Below are 12,386 nucleotides of genomic sequence, written 5' to 3' on the forward strand. Positions count from 1 at the left end.
CACGATGTCAGCTCACTGCAACCTCTGCCTCCTGGGTTCAAGCGATTCTCCTGCCCCAACCTCCCGAGTAGCTGAGATTAAAGGTGCCCGCCACCATGCCCAGCTAATTTTTGTATTTTTAGTAGAGACAGGGTTTTACCACATTGGCCAGGCTGCTCCCGAACTCCTGACCTTGTGATCCGCCCGCCTCGGCCTCCCAAAGTGCTGGGATTACAGGCATGAGCCACCGCGCCCAGCCCCTCCTTTCTTACACAGGAAAAGATGTTTTAGCTCTGTTAATTGTTGCCCAGCTAAAGACTACATTTCCCAGATTTTTTTTGCAATTAAGGGGATCTAAGAGACCAGGTTCTAGATAGTGGGATGTGAGATAGAATTGTAACTTCTGGACCGGGTGCAGTGGCTCACGACTGCAATCCCAGCACTTTGGGAAGCTGAGACCAGTGGATCACTTGAGGCCAGGAGTTCAATATCAGTCTGGCCAACATGAAGAAACGCATCTCTACTAAAAATACAAAAATTAGCTGGGCATGGTGGCATGCACCTGTAATCCCAGCTACTCCAGAGGCTGAGGCACGAGAATCACTTGAAACTGGAAGGCAGAGATTGCAGTGAGCTGAAATCATACCACTGCACTCTAGCCTGTGTGATGGAGTGAGACTCATGCCCTCCGCCACCCCCCCAAAAAAAAATCGTAACTTCTGGGTCATTCCCTTAAAAACAAAGAAACGTGCTTTTCCCCTAACCTTTGCTCAAACCTTTGTCTGGAATTTAGACATGATGGCAGGCACTGGATCAGCCACAATGAGACAGAAGCCACATATTGCACAAAGTTGCAGTAAAGGGTGTCAGTCTGTGACATCATAGAGCTTTAGAAAAGGATCACTTATTCTCAGACTGTTCCATGAAAGAGAAATAACTTTTAACTTGTTTAAGTCACTGTAATTTTGGTATTTATCTTTGCAGCAAAAACATAAATATGTACACTTATAAGAATATATGTGTGTGGTCTATAAGAATACTGAAACAAAACCCAGTGCAGGTATTATCCAGCTTAAGAAATAAAACATTATCAATATTGGCTAGGCATGGTGGCTCACGCCTATAATCCTAGCACTTTGGGAGGCCAAGGCAGACAAATAGCTTGAGCTCAGGAGTTCAAGACCAGCCTGGGCAACATAGCAAGACCCCTTCTCTATTTCAGAAACTTTTAAAAATAATAATAATAATTTTAAAAAGACATTATCAATATCTCCGAAGCCCTTGTGTGAACCTCTTTGGTCATTTCCCCCTTACTATCTCCACAGCCAGCAGCAATCAATACCATGAACGTTTCTGCAGATAGTTTTCTGACAGGCAGCACCTGGTACCGGGCCCTGTGCACGTCAGCATTTAGCAAGAGTTAGTGCTGATGGAAACGGTAATATTACTGTGGTCTCTTGAGGTTTCAGGCTGCCCTTCAGGCCAGGGCTCAGAACCCCCAGGCTCCCCAGGAGATACTCTTGCTGCTCCTGCCCAGAATCCCTGGTGCCCTGCATTCCATTGCGGGGTCCCTCCTCCTGGATCTCTGCTGGCCAGAGTTCCCTTCACCCACACAGCAGGTGGCATGTCTGCCTTCACCAATGGCACTCTCCTTTGGCTCCCTGGGCAAAGCAAAAAGTGAGAAACTGTATCATCCATTGTTGACAGTCTCTTCCTTGGAGTAACTGCATAGAAGAGTTTAAAAATATCTATATATCCACAGATCCACAAAATTATCTACATATATCTATAGTCAGCTATTAGTTTACCAAGTTGTTAAGACGTCGAACATGATCAGTCAGTGTCTAGTGAGTGAATTCATGGTTCTATGATTGAGATTGAGGCAAGCTTTGAAGATTAGCAATGTTAATAAGAGTTAATATTGGACAAGCACATGCCTCGTACCAGGCATTGTTCTAAGAGCTTTTACATTTTGTCTCCCTAACTCTTTGAGGTAGGTACACATTTTACAGGGGAGGCACAGAGACGCTAAGAAAATTCCCCAATGTTGCTCAGCTAGTTAAATGACAGAGATTAACTTCAAATACAAGCAGCCTGGTTCTAGAGTCCAGGTACTGTCATTTCTTTTATTTTCTTTTACGCCTAAGACTTTCTTTTTTTTTTTTTTTTTTTTTTTTTTTTTTTTTTTTTTTTTTTTTTGAGACGGAGTCTCGCTCTGTCACCCAGGCTGGAGTGCAGTGGCGCAATCTCGGCTCACTGCAAGCTCCGCCTCCCGGGTTCACGCCATTCTCCGGCCTCAGCCTCCCGAGTAGCTGGGACTACAGGCGCCCGCCACTGCGCCCGGCTAATTTTTTTCTATTTTTAGTAGAGACGGGGTTTCACCATGGTCTCGATCTCCTGACCTTGTGATCCGCCCGCCTCGGCCTTCCAAAGTGCTGGGATTACAGGCGTGAGCCACCGCGCCCGGCCTATGCCTAAGACTTTCAAAATCATGCTGTGGATTCTTCTTTTTCATCCAATCCATCTGTTAAATCTAGACTTTTCGTTGCAGCAGTGAGAGGCTTTACAGACCAATCTCTCAAAACAGAGACTAGGACAAGATCAAGTTCCTCTTCTTGCCACCACTCAGAAAGGAGCTAGTATTAAAATTATTTATTGAATGGACGACTTAAAATAATCTCTTTGTAAATGTGATTTCCGGCCCCCAACATACTGGCCTTGTTCCAATAAGCCCAACTCACAAGTCTGACTCTCAATTCAAAAGAGCCCCATTCATTCACTCTCTGACACATTTATCAGCAATTTTGTAAAAACAAAAAATCATACCTAAGTATATATATATATTTGTATGCACACATACATTTATAAACACATATACACACACACACATGCATGCAGTTGATTGTTATTATTAATGATAGCTATGTGCTATAAAGTTACCACACACACTCAATTGGTGAGTACTGAGCCATTGCTCCCAGGGGAAATAGAGGGTTAAGTTTCTATGAGCCTCTGGTCACCATGTTTTCATCAAGCTTGTTTTATGTGTGTTTCTGTTTAAAGACACCTTATTTCATATGTAGTGTTGATTCATTAACATTGAATTCACAGCCAATAGCACTATAACTCATGCCTGAATGAAGCTTCTCTAACACATATATTTTCTGGGTAAGGCACATTACAGCTTTCTTGCACTTAGGAACACTAGACAGCACCTTCATACTATGCTTAGAGGCCATTTCAAACAGCAAAATCACCAACAAAAGGCACAAAAATGTGAAAAACGTGGCACTACAGAGACTTTGAAAGGACACTTGTTTACAGTATGAGTGCTGAAACAAGGCAGAACATAGTCCTGTTCAGCCTCAACTGGAAACAAGCATGTTGAACAACTCAGATTTTTTACTGCTCTGCACATAGCTGAGAATGACCAGGAAAGCACCGTGAGTATTGATTTGGGGATTACCAATAAACATTATTGAGTATGCAAATTTGCAAATATCAAATCTGCCAATAATGAAGATCACATCTATATAGCCTCTTTGCCCTTTTTAAATAATCTATGATAGACTGGGCATGGTGGCTCACGCCTGTAATCCCAGCACTTCGGGAGGGCGAGGTGGGCAGATCACGAGGTCACCAGTTCGAGACCAGCCTGGCCAATATGGTGAAATCTCGTCTCTACTAAAAATGCTAAAATTAACTGGGTGTGGTGGCACACGTCTGTAGTCCCAGCTAATCAGGAAGCTGAGGCAGAAGAATCGCTTGAACCCAGGAGGCAGAGGTTGCAGTGAGCCGAGATTGTGCCACTGCACTCCAGCCTGGGCGACAGAGGGAGACTCCGTCGCAATAATAACAATAATAATAATCTATGATAACCAAAGTGTGGGATCAGCATTAGACAGTGATTCCATGATGTCAAACCTTCTGATTTAAAAGTGAAAACAGGCCGGGTGCAGTGGTCATGCCTGTAATTTCAGCACTTTGGGAGGCTGAGACGGGTGGATCATTTGAAGTCAGGAGTTCGAGACCAGCCTGGCCAACATGGTGAAACTCCATCTCTACTAAAAATACAAAAATTAGCAGGGCCTGGTGGCAGGCGCCTGTAATCCCAGATACTCGGGAGGCTGAGGCAGGAGAATCACTTGAACCTGGGAGGCAGAGGTTGCAGGGAGCTGAGATCGCGCCACTGCACTCCAGCCTGGGTGACAGAAGAGACTCTATCTTAAAAACACAAAACAAAAAAGTGAAACATTTTATGTGCCTTCCAATGTGCTGTCTACACAATGACAAATATGTCAATAATTTCAAATATGGAAATGTTCTTCCAAATACCTAGGAATAGTACTAACAGCAGCTAACATCTCCCCAGTGCTTTCTGTGAGCCAAACGCTCTATGTGGATTGTCTCAATATAATTCCCATAATGGCACCGCAAGGTGGGCACGGTTATTATCCTGAGGGTGAGATGAAGAAACTGAGGCCTGAAGAGTTCAGAGGCTTAACCACAGAGCTCGTCACTCCAGTTCTCCAGCCCACGTGACCGCCTGACCAGCCCGAGAGGCCGATCCCTTCATTATTCTCTCTCTTTATGTTATGGGTGAGGGAACAGAAGCGAGGAACTAGCCAAGTGCTGAAAACCAGTCATACAATTGGGGTAAGACTCAGACTTTCCACTCATCATCACTGCACCATTTGCTCCCTGAGTCTGTGAGATCTAAGGAGGGCCGATTACGTCTCATTCATCTTTTTATTCCCCTCGACGCAGTGTCCAGCACACAGAACTCAGTAAATGCTGGTTGAACAAGTTGTTGCCTAAGGTTTTAGATAATTCCCCAAGCCCAAAGCATACATTCCAGCATTATCCATAGCATACCATTCCACACTAAAGACAATGATCTCTTTAGATGGCTTTTTACATTTCAACTTTTTTTTCCTCTCACATCCTCCTAAATAGAATTCTAAGTCAGAAGGTTTGAACATCAGTTTTTGGGAGGATTCCACATTGAATAGAGTTGATGATCAAATGACATCATAAGTCATTTTCTGATCCAATTATCTGAATATAAACAAATCCTTACTGTAGCCTGTGGAAATTTTCTAATCCCAGGCATTGTACAATTGGTCTTAAAGGGATTATTATTGTGAGGGTATTATTGCATTGGGCATTGTTCCTGTACTTCTCAGACTGAATTTTTATAAACTTTATATTTCACAACATTCCACTCCTTCAACTTCAACTCCAATTCTAGACCCCCAACTTCAAAATACACTCCACATTTTTTCTCGAATTCAGCCACTTATGAATATTATGTTGGTTGTATTTATAATTCTGAATTGGCCAATAACTTATTAAGCCTCTTAAAACAACTGCTGAGGCAAGAGTTTGAGACCAGCCTCAGCAACATAGGGAGACTTCATCTCCGGGGAAAAAAAAAAAAAAAAGTCAGGTATGGTGGCACGTGCCTGTGGTCCCAGCTCCTCAGGAGGCTGAGGTGGGAGGACGCTTAAGTCTTGGAAGTCAAAGCTGCAGTGTGTCATGACTGCACCACTGCACTCCAGCCTGGGCAACAAAGTGAGATCCTGCCTCAAAAAAATAAAAATAGTGGGAGGCTGAGGTGGGTGGATCACCTCAGGAGTTCAAGACCAGCCTGAATAACATGGTGAAACCCTGTCTTTACTAAAAATACAAAAATTAGCCAGGCATAGTGGTGCACACATGTGATCCCAGTTACTTGGGAGGCTGAGGCAGGAGAATTGTTTGAACCCGGGAAGCAGAGGTTGCAGTGAGCCGAGATTGCACCACTGCACTCCAGCCTGGGTAACAGAGCAAGATTCCGTCTCAAAATAATAATAATAATAATAATAATAATAATAGGCCGGGCACAGTGGCTCACACCTGTAATCCTAGCACTTTGGGAGGCCAAGGCAGGCAGATTGCCTGAGCTCAGGAGTTCAAGACCAGCCTGGGCAACATGGTGAAACCCTGTCTCTATTAAAAAAAAAAAAAAAAAATTAGCTGGGCGTGCCGGCATGTGCCTGTAGTCCCAGCTAGCTACTCAGGAGGCTGAGGAGGAGAATGGCTTGAACCCAGGAGGTGGAAGTTGCAGTGAGCTAAGATGGTACCACTGCACTCCATACACGCCAGCCTGGCAATACAGTGAGACTCAGTCTCAAAAATATATAAAAATAATAATAAAAGAATTAATGGCTAATAAGTACAAATCACCATGAATTTATTAAACGCCAACAATGTCTTCAGCACCCTGAATGTAAAACATAGGCATACCTTCCATTTTCAGGACCCAGATCATTCTCCTCTTTTGTTTTCATCATTCTAATATTAAGGAACAGATTTCAGTCTTGAGAGTGAGCAACTTCCTTTTGCCATTAGGTATAACATAAAGAAACAGAATGATGACTGGCACATGCCAAAACAAAAACAAACAAAAAGAGTCACACCAAAAATAGAGAGAAAAGAGTACACAAGAAATAAGGGTCACTGTGAAGGGCTCATTCAAATAAAATGTCAAGGTTTTCCTTTTTGTTGATCTCAATTTAAAAATACCATCACTTGGTCAGGCACGGTGGCTCACGCCTGTAATCCCAGCACTTTGGGAAGCCAAGGCGAGCAGATCACAAGGTCAGGAGATGGAGACCATCCTGGTGAACATGGTGAAACCCCATCTCTACTAAAAAAAAAAAAAAAAAAAAAAAAAAAAAAAAAGTTAGCAGGACGTGGTGGCGTGTGCCTATAGTCCCAGCTCCTCCGGAGGCTGAGGTAGGAGAATCGCTTGAACCTGGGAGGCAGAGGTTACAGTGAGCCGAGATCATGCCACAGTACTCCAGCCTGGTGACAGAGTGAGAATCCGTCTCAAAAAATAAAAAATTAAAAAAAAATAATAAAAGGAATACCGTCACTTACATTTTCCACTGCTTTGTTCAGCATGGACTAGGGGGCCAGGGCAATGCATAGTGTGAGAACTGGTAACTTACTTGAGGAAAATCAGCCATCATCCTTACCAGTGCTCCTCCCTTCCTGGAAGCCCCCAGTACAGGGAAACAGGGACAAGACTAAAGCACACTTCACATAAGACACAAGGCAGAACTTTTATAAGAATACTAGACTGGGCGTAGTGGCTCACGCCTGTAATCACAACACTTTGGGAGGCTGAGCAGGGAAGACTGCTTGAGCCCAGGAGTTCGAGACCAGCCTGGGCAACGTGATGAAACCCCATCTCTGTTGAAAAAAAGAAAAGAAGAGAAGGTAGGTGAGGTTGCTGCCCTACAGAATCCTTTTTAAAAATGTGTCACCGCCGGGCGCGGTGGCTCACGCCTGTAATCCCAGCACTTTGGGAGGCAGAGGCGGGCGGATCACGAGGTCAGGAGATGGAGACCATCCTAGCTAACATAGTGAAACCCCGTCTCTACTGAAAATACAAAAAAACTTAGCCGGGCGTGGTGGCGGGCGCCTCTAGTCCCAGCTACTCGGGAGGCTGAGGGAGGAGAATGGCGGGAACCCGGGAGGTGGAGCTTGCAGTGAGCAGAGATCTCGCCACTGCACTCCAGCCTGGGAGACAGAGCAGGACTCTGCCTCAAAAAAATAAATAAATAAATAAAATAAAATAAAAATGTGTCACCATCAGATATTTTACCTAATGGATGCACCCCAAATAGATCCATAGCAGAGAGTCAGCAGAGACCCACATCAGTTCCCCATCCTTCTGTTCCACAACACCAAGAGCAAACATCAGTACCATCTTTTCTCTTATTTGCTTCATATCTCTCTCCTTTTTTTTTTCTTTTTTTAAAGATGGAGTCTCGCTCTGTCACCCAGGCTGGAGTGCAGTGGCACGATCTCGGCTCGCTGCAACCTCTGCCTCCTGGGTTCGAGCAATTCTCCTGCCTCAGCCTACTGAGTAGCTGCGATTACAGGTGTGCGCCAGCATGCCCGGCTAATTTTTTGTATTTTTAGTAGAGACGGGATTTCACCGTGTTGGCCAGGCTGGTCTCAAACTCCTTATCTTATGTGAGCCGCCTGCCTTGGACTCCCACAGTGCTGAGAGTACAAGCATAAGCCACTGTGCCCGGCCTTATTTGCTTCATCTCTAACACAGCTACAAGGACTGTGGGCTGGAAATGAGGAGGAAGCAAAGGAATTGTCTCTCACTTCCTCCCCCCTCCAAGCACCGAATCAGGGGCCCACTGAAGAGGCATTATTCCTGGATATAATCCTAAGGCAGTCATCCTGAGGAGAGAAGCAGCATCCAAACAGCTGTTCTTTTGCCAAAGAACAACTGCCAGGCCACAGCAGAGGGGCCCCAGTGAGACTTATTGATAGGTGACCATACATTAAGGAGCAAGAGAACAGAGAATGGGAATGACGTAGAAGGAAGCTGTCTTCCAATCTGAACCCTCAGAAATTCAAGGAAAATGAGATCCATTGACTTCTTTTGAATCAAGATACATAGGAACACCCAAGAAAAAGCCATGAAATGAGCCAGATGGTCTTTGGGCCCCTGCTCCCATACCCAGAGCCGTGTACCCAACAGGGACTTTCAGTAGGGTACCCCAGATTCAGTCCTTCCCTCCTCTCTTTCTCAGCACTCACCCCCCGAACAGGTGGCCATCAGGCTGATCTCAGCTAGCGTGCCACTGGAAGGTAATGGGTTAAAAAAAATTTTTTTTTCCCAGTGGACACTCTGTGTAGCACAGTTTCTTTGAAGAGTGATTGGTAGAATTTCAGACTTCTTGGTGTGGTCTAATGGGAGAGAGTTTTTGGAGGAGTCTCTTAGAAACATTTAATTCCTGCCAGGTAGACAATCACTGACCACACCTACAGGTAAAGTAGGTTTTGCCTAATTATGACCACAGACACGGATCTTTTTATTTCAAGGCACTCTCTGTGCTTCCTAGACCACTTATTTTTCAATCTGTAACTTAAATATTGAACCAAAGTATTATGAACCACTGCATTTTTGTGTTGAAACTACCTCAAGATGGCCAATGTCTCTATTCTTAGAAAAAGTCCCTACTTTGACTAACACATGGGTGGAGGAAATTACTATTTGCTTTTGCTTAGAAATGTGAGCCTGTTTGGATCTCTCAGGTTTCCATAAAAACTGACAAATCAAAATAATAAGTTTGCTGCAACAAATAAGGTATTTTGTGTATAAATATTTAGTGGCAAGATGTGAGTGCTAGAATTTCAAAAATAGTTAATGATGGTAAATCCTCAACTGCTGTGAAAACAAACAAGATACAGCTTGCTGAACAGGGAATGAACAATCTTCAAGTGCTGTATTATTCAAGAATGCTGCCCTATTTCAGGAATTCCATTTAACTGACTTAAAATGAACCAGTAACAAAGATTCATAGAATGTTAAACTTAGAAGATACCTTAAACTTCATCTAATATGATACCCTCATGGGAAACTTGAGACCCACAGAGTCTTGACAATTTCATTTGTAAGTTGCTTATATGGAACTTGTAACAGATTTCTCCATAGAAATAATATGATACCAGCCTGGGCAACATAGCAAAAACCCATCTCTACAAAAAATACAAAAATCAGTCAGGCATGGTGGTGCACACCTGTGGTCCCAGCTACTTAGGAGGCCGAGGCGGGAGCATGACTTGAGCTTGGTAGGTTGAGACCGCAGTGAGCTGTGATTGTGTCACTGTATTTCAGCCTGGGAGACAAAGGGAAACCCTGTCTGAAATAAAAAAGAAAGAGACAAAGAAAAGAAAGAAAGAGAAAGAGAGAGAGAGAGAAAGAGAAAGAAAGAAGGAAAGAAAGAGAAAGAAAGAAAGGAGAGAGAGAAAGAAAAAAAGAAAGAGAAAGAAAGAAAGAAAAGAAAGAAAGAAAGAAAAGAAAGAAAAAGAAAGAAAGAAAGAAAGAAAAGAAAGAAAGAAAGAAAGAAAGAAAGAAAGAAAGAAAAGAAAGAAAGAAAGAAAGAAAGAAAGAAAGAAAGAAAGAAAGAAAGAAAGAAAGAAAGAAAGAAAGAAAGAAAGAAAGAAAGGAGGGAGGGAGAGAAAGGGAGAGAAGGAGGGAGGAAGAAAGGAAGGGAGGGAGGGAGAGAAGGGAGGGAAGGCAGGAAGGCAGGAAGGCAGGGATAAATGATGGTTAGAACCTCAAATACTGCCCTTCTCCTCCTCATTGTACAATGTTGTATACTTGAACTGCATTGTTTTCTGCTATTGTTAACTTCAAGGGTATACATTTAATCTACATTCTAGGTGCATATGAGCAATTAACTACCATTCATAACATCATGTCAGAGGGAAAACATGGCCCCCAGAGATGGGTGTATGGAGGCACCTCCAACTCTTGGTAAAAGGCTAGAATATTTTCGGTTCCAAGAAACAATATCTTCTCTAACTGGGTTAACAATAAGAACATTTATGTGTTCATGTAACTGGAAGTTCAGAGCAGAATTGGCTTTAGAATCACCTTAACCAGGACCTCCTGCTGCATTTCTCTGCCACTCCCTTCCATGTGCCTCTGTCATTCTTTGGACTTCATCTTTAACTTGCTTTTCTTAGGTGGCAAAAGGAACATGATGGTTCCTGCACATCCTGGCATGCAGATGAAGGGCAGTCTGTCACAGGTTCCCAAGCAGGAGACCTGAGATACACCTTGACTGGACCTGGTAAGTCACATGTCCACTCCTGAACAATGGCCTTCAGTGGGAAATGGAATGCACTGATTGGTTTAGCCAACCAACTGTTAAGGTTGAGATCTTCTCTTCCCCAAGTACATGGGTGACGATGTAAACTAAAGTAAAAATGTGAGTTCATTGAGATAGGTGAAGGGAAGAATGGATAGATAACCCACCATGTCCACTAACCTGTCTCTCCCCGTAGTCCCCATCCCCAACCACCGCGGGGAGGTATTGGGTGGCAGAGCTGAGGAAGCTAGATTATCCCAGGCAGGCACACGAATGTGGGGAGCAGAGAAGAAAATGGAAGGATTCTACTTCTGTTCACCCTACCCTAGTGTATACTCTACCCTCACCCTTTAGAAGCCCCAGATCATAGACACCCACCCCGTCTCAAATCCCAGCTACACAGACTTTCACTCCAGTTTAAAACGTTAGGATCTGCCACCACCACTAGAAAGAAAAATATCAATAGAAACATACATTTTTCCTGCATTATTTAGAAGCATCTTATGTGTTTTCTGTCTTCCTCTCAACTCTACTTCCTTGCCAAAGAGAAATATAGCAGCCCTAGAAATATAACGGATTCTGGCCGGGTGTGGTGGTTCACGCCTGTAATCCCAGCACTTTGGGAGGTCGAGGCGGGTGGATCACCTGAGGTTGGGAGTTCAAAACCAGCCTGACCAACATGGAGAAACCCCGTCCCTACTAAAAATACAAAATTAGCCAAGCATGGTGGTGCATGCCTATAATCCCAGCTACTTGGGAGGCTGAGGCAGGAGAATCGCTTGAACCCAAGAGTCACAGTCCAACTGTCACAGTTGCAGTGAGCTGAGATCCCGCCACGGCACTCCAGCCTGGGCAACAGCGAGAGACTCCGTCTCAAAAAAAAAAAAAAAAAGAAGTGTCCCCAACTGTCTACAGAATATCTTTCTCTTTTTAGCTTATGATGAAAACAAACGTATTAATAACTTTAAAAATGCAAGATATCAATCACCAGAATGTCCAAATAACCTAAAATTTTTTCTCCTACATGCCACTTTAGAAAATACAAAAAGATAAATGACAAGAAAACAAGACAATGTAGAAGAGGAATTTGAAAAACAAGAGCTGACGGCCATTGGTTTTAAATGGGACTACCCAATGAGAGTGGCTGTTCACATCGATGTGAAACATTGTCCAGTTTTAAGGTAAATACTTTCCTCCAGTTTTGTGTTTGGATTCTTTGAAGAGTGGAGATCCTGCTATACATGGGAATGTTAATTAACCAGAACCTCGTCACTATTCTGGATAAATGGAAGCTTCTGTGTTCAGAATTTAAAGTTGTTGTTAAGAATTCAGCTTGAGGGCCGGGCGCGGTGGCTCAAGCCTGTAATCCCAGCACTTTGGGAGGCCGAGACGGGCGGATCATGAGGTCAGGAGATCGAGACCATCCTGGTTAACACGGTGAAACCCCGTCTCTACTAAAAAATACAAAAAACTAGCCGGGCGCGGTGGCGGCGCCTGTAGTCCCAGCTCCTCGGGAGGCTGAGGCAGGAGAATGGCGTGAACCCGGGAGGCGGAGCTTGCAGTGAGCTGAGATCCGGCCACTGCACTCCAGCCTGGGCCACAGAGCGAGACTCCGTCTCAAAAAAAAAAAAAAAAAAGAATTCAGCTTGAGGTAAAGATAAATTTTGTAATTTATGTCTATAAGAAGCTTCTATGTAAATAACTACTATTGTTGTTTGCAAATAATAGATTGGATTA

General features: G+C 43.7%; 1 long non-coding RNA gene across 5 annotated transcripts in view; it reads left to right on the forward strand.

The window, feature by feature from the left end:
• The window catches only part of LOC139360055 (uncharacterized), a 56,001-nt gene that overhangs the window by 12,335 nt on the left and 31,280 nt on the right, over positions 1–12,386 (forward strand). For all 5 annotated transcript variants that reach the window (XR_011617035.1, XR_011617036.1, XR_011617037.1 and 2 more), the window contains 2 exons: positions 10,525–10,631; positions 11,686–11,830. This is a non-coding gene — a long non-coding RNA (uncharacterized lncRNA). The remainder of the gene's footprint in view (positions 1–10,524; positions 10,632–11,685; positions 11,831–12,386) is intronic.

Source organism: Macaca nemestrina, chromosome 19, assembly GCF_043159975.1.
Source record: "Macaca nemestrina isolate mMacNem1 chromosome 19, mMacNem.hap1, whole genome shotgun sequence".
Classification (NCBI taxonomy): Eukaryota; Metazoa; Chordata; class Mammalia; order Primates; family Cercopithecidae; genus Macaca; species Macaca nemestrina.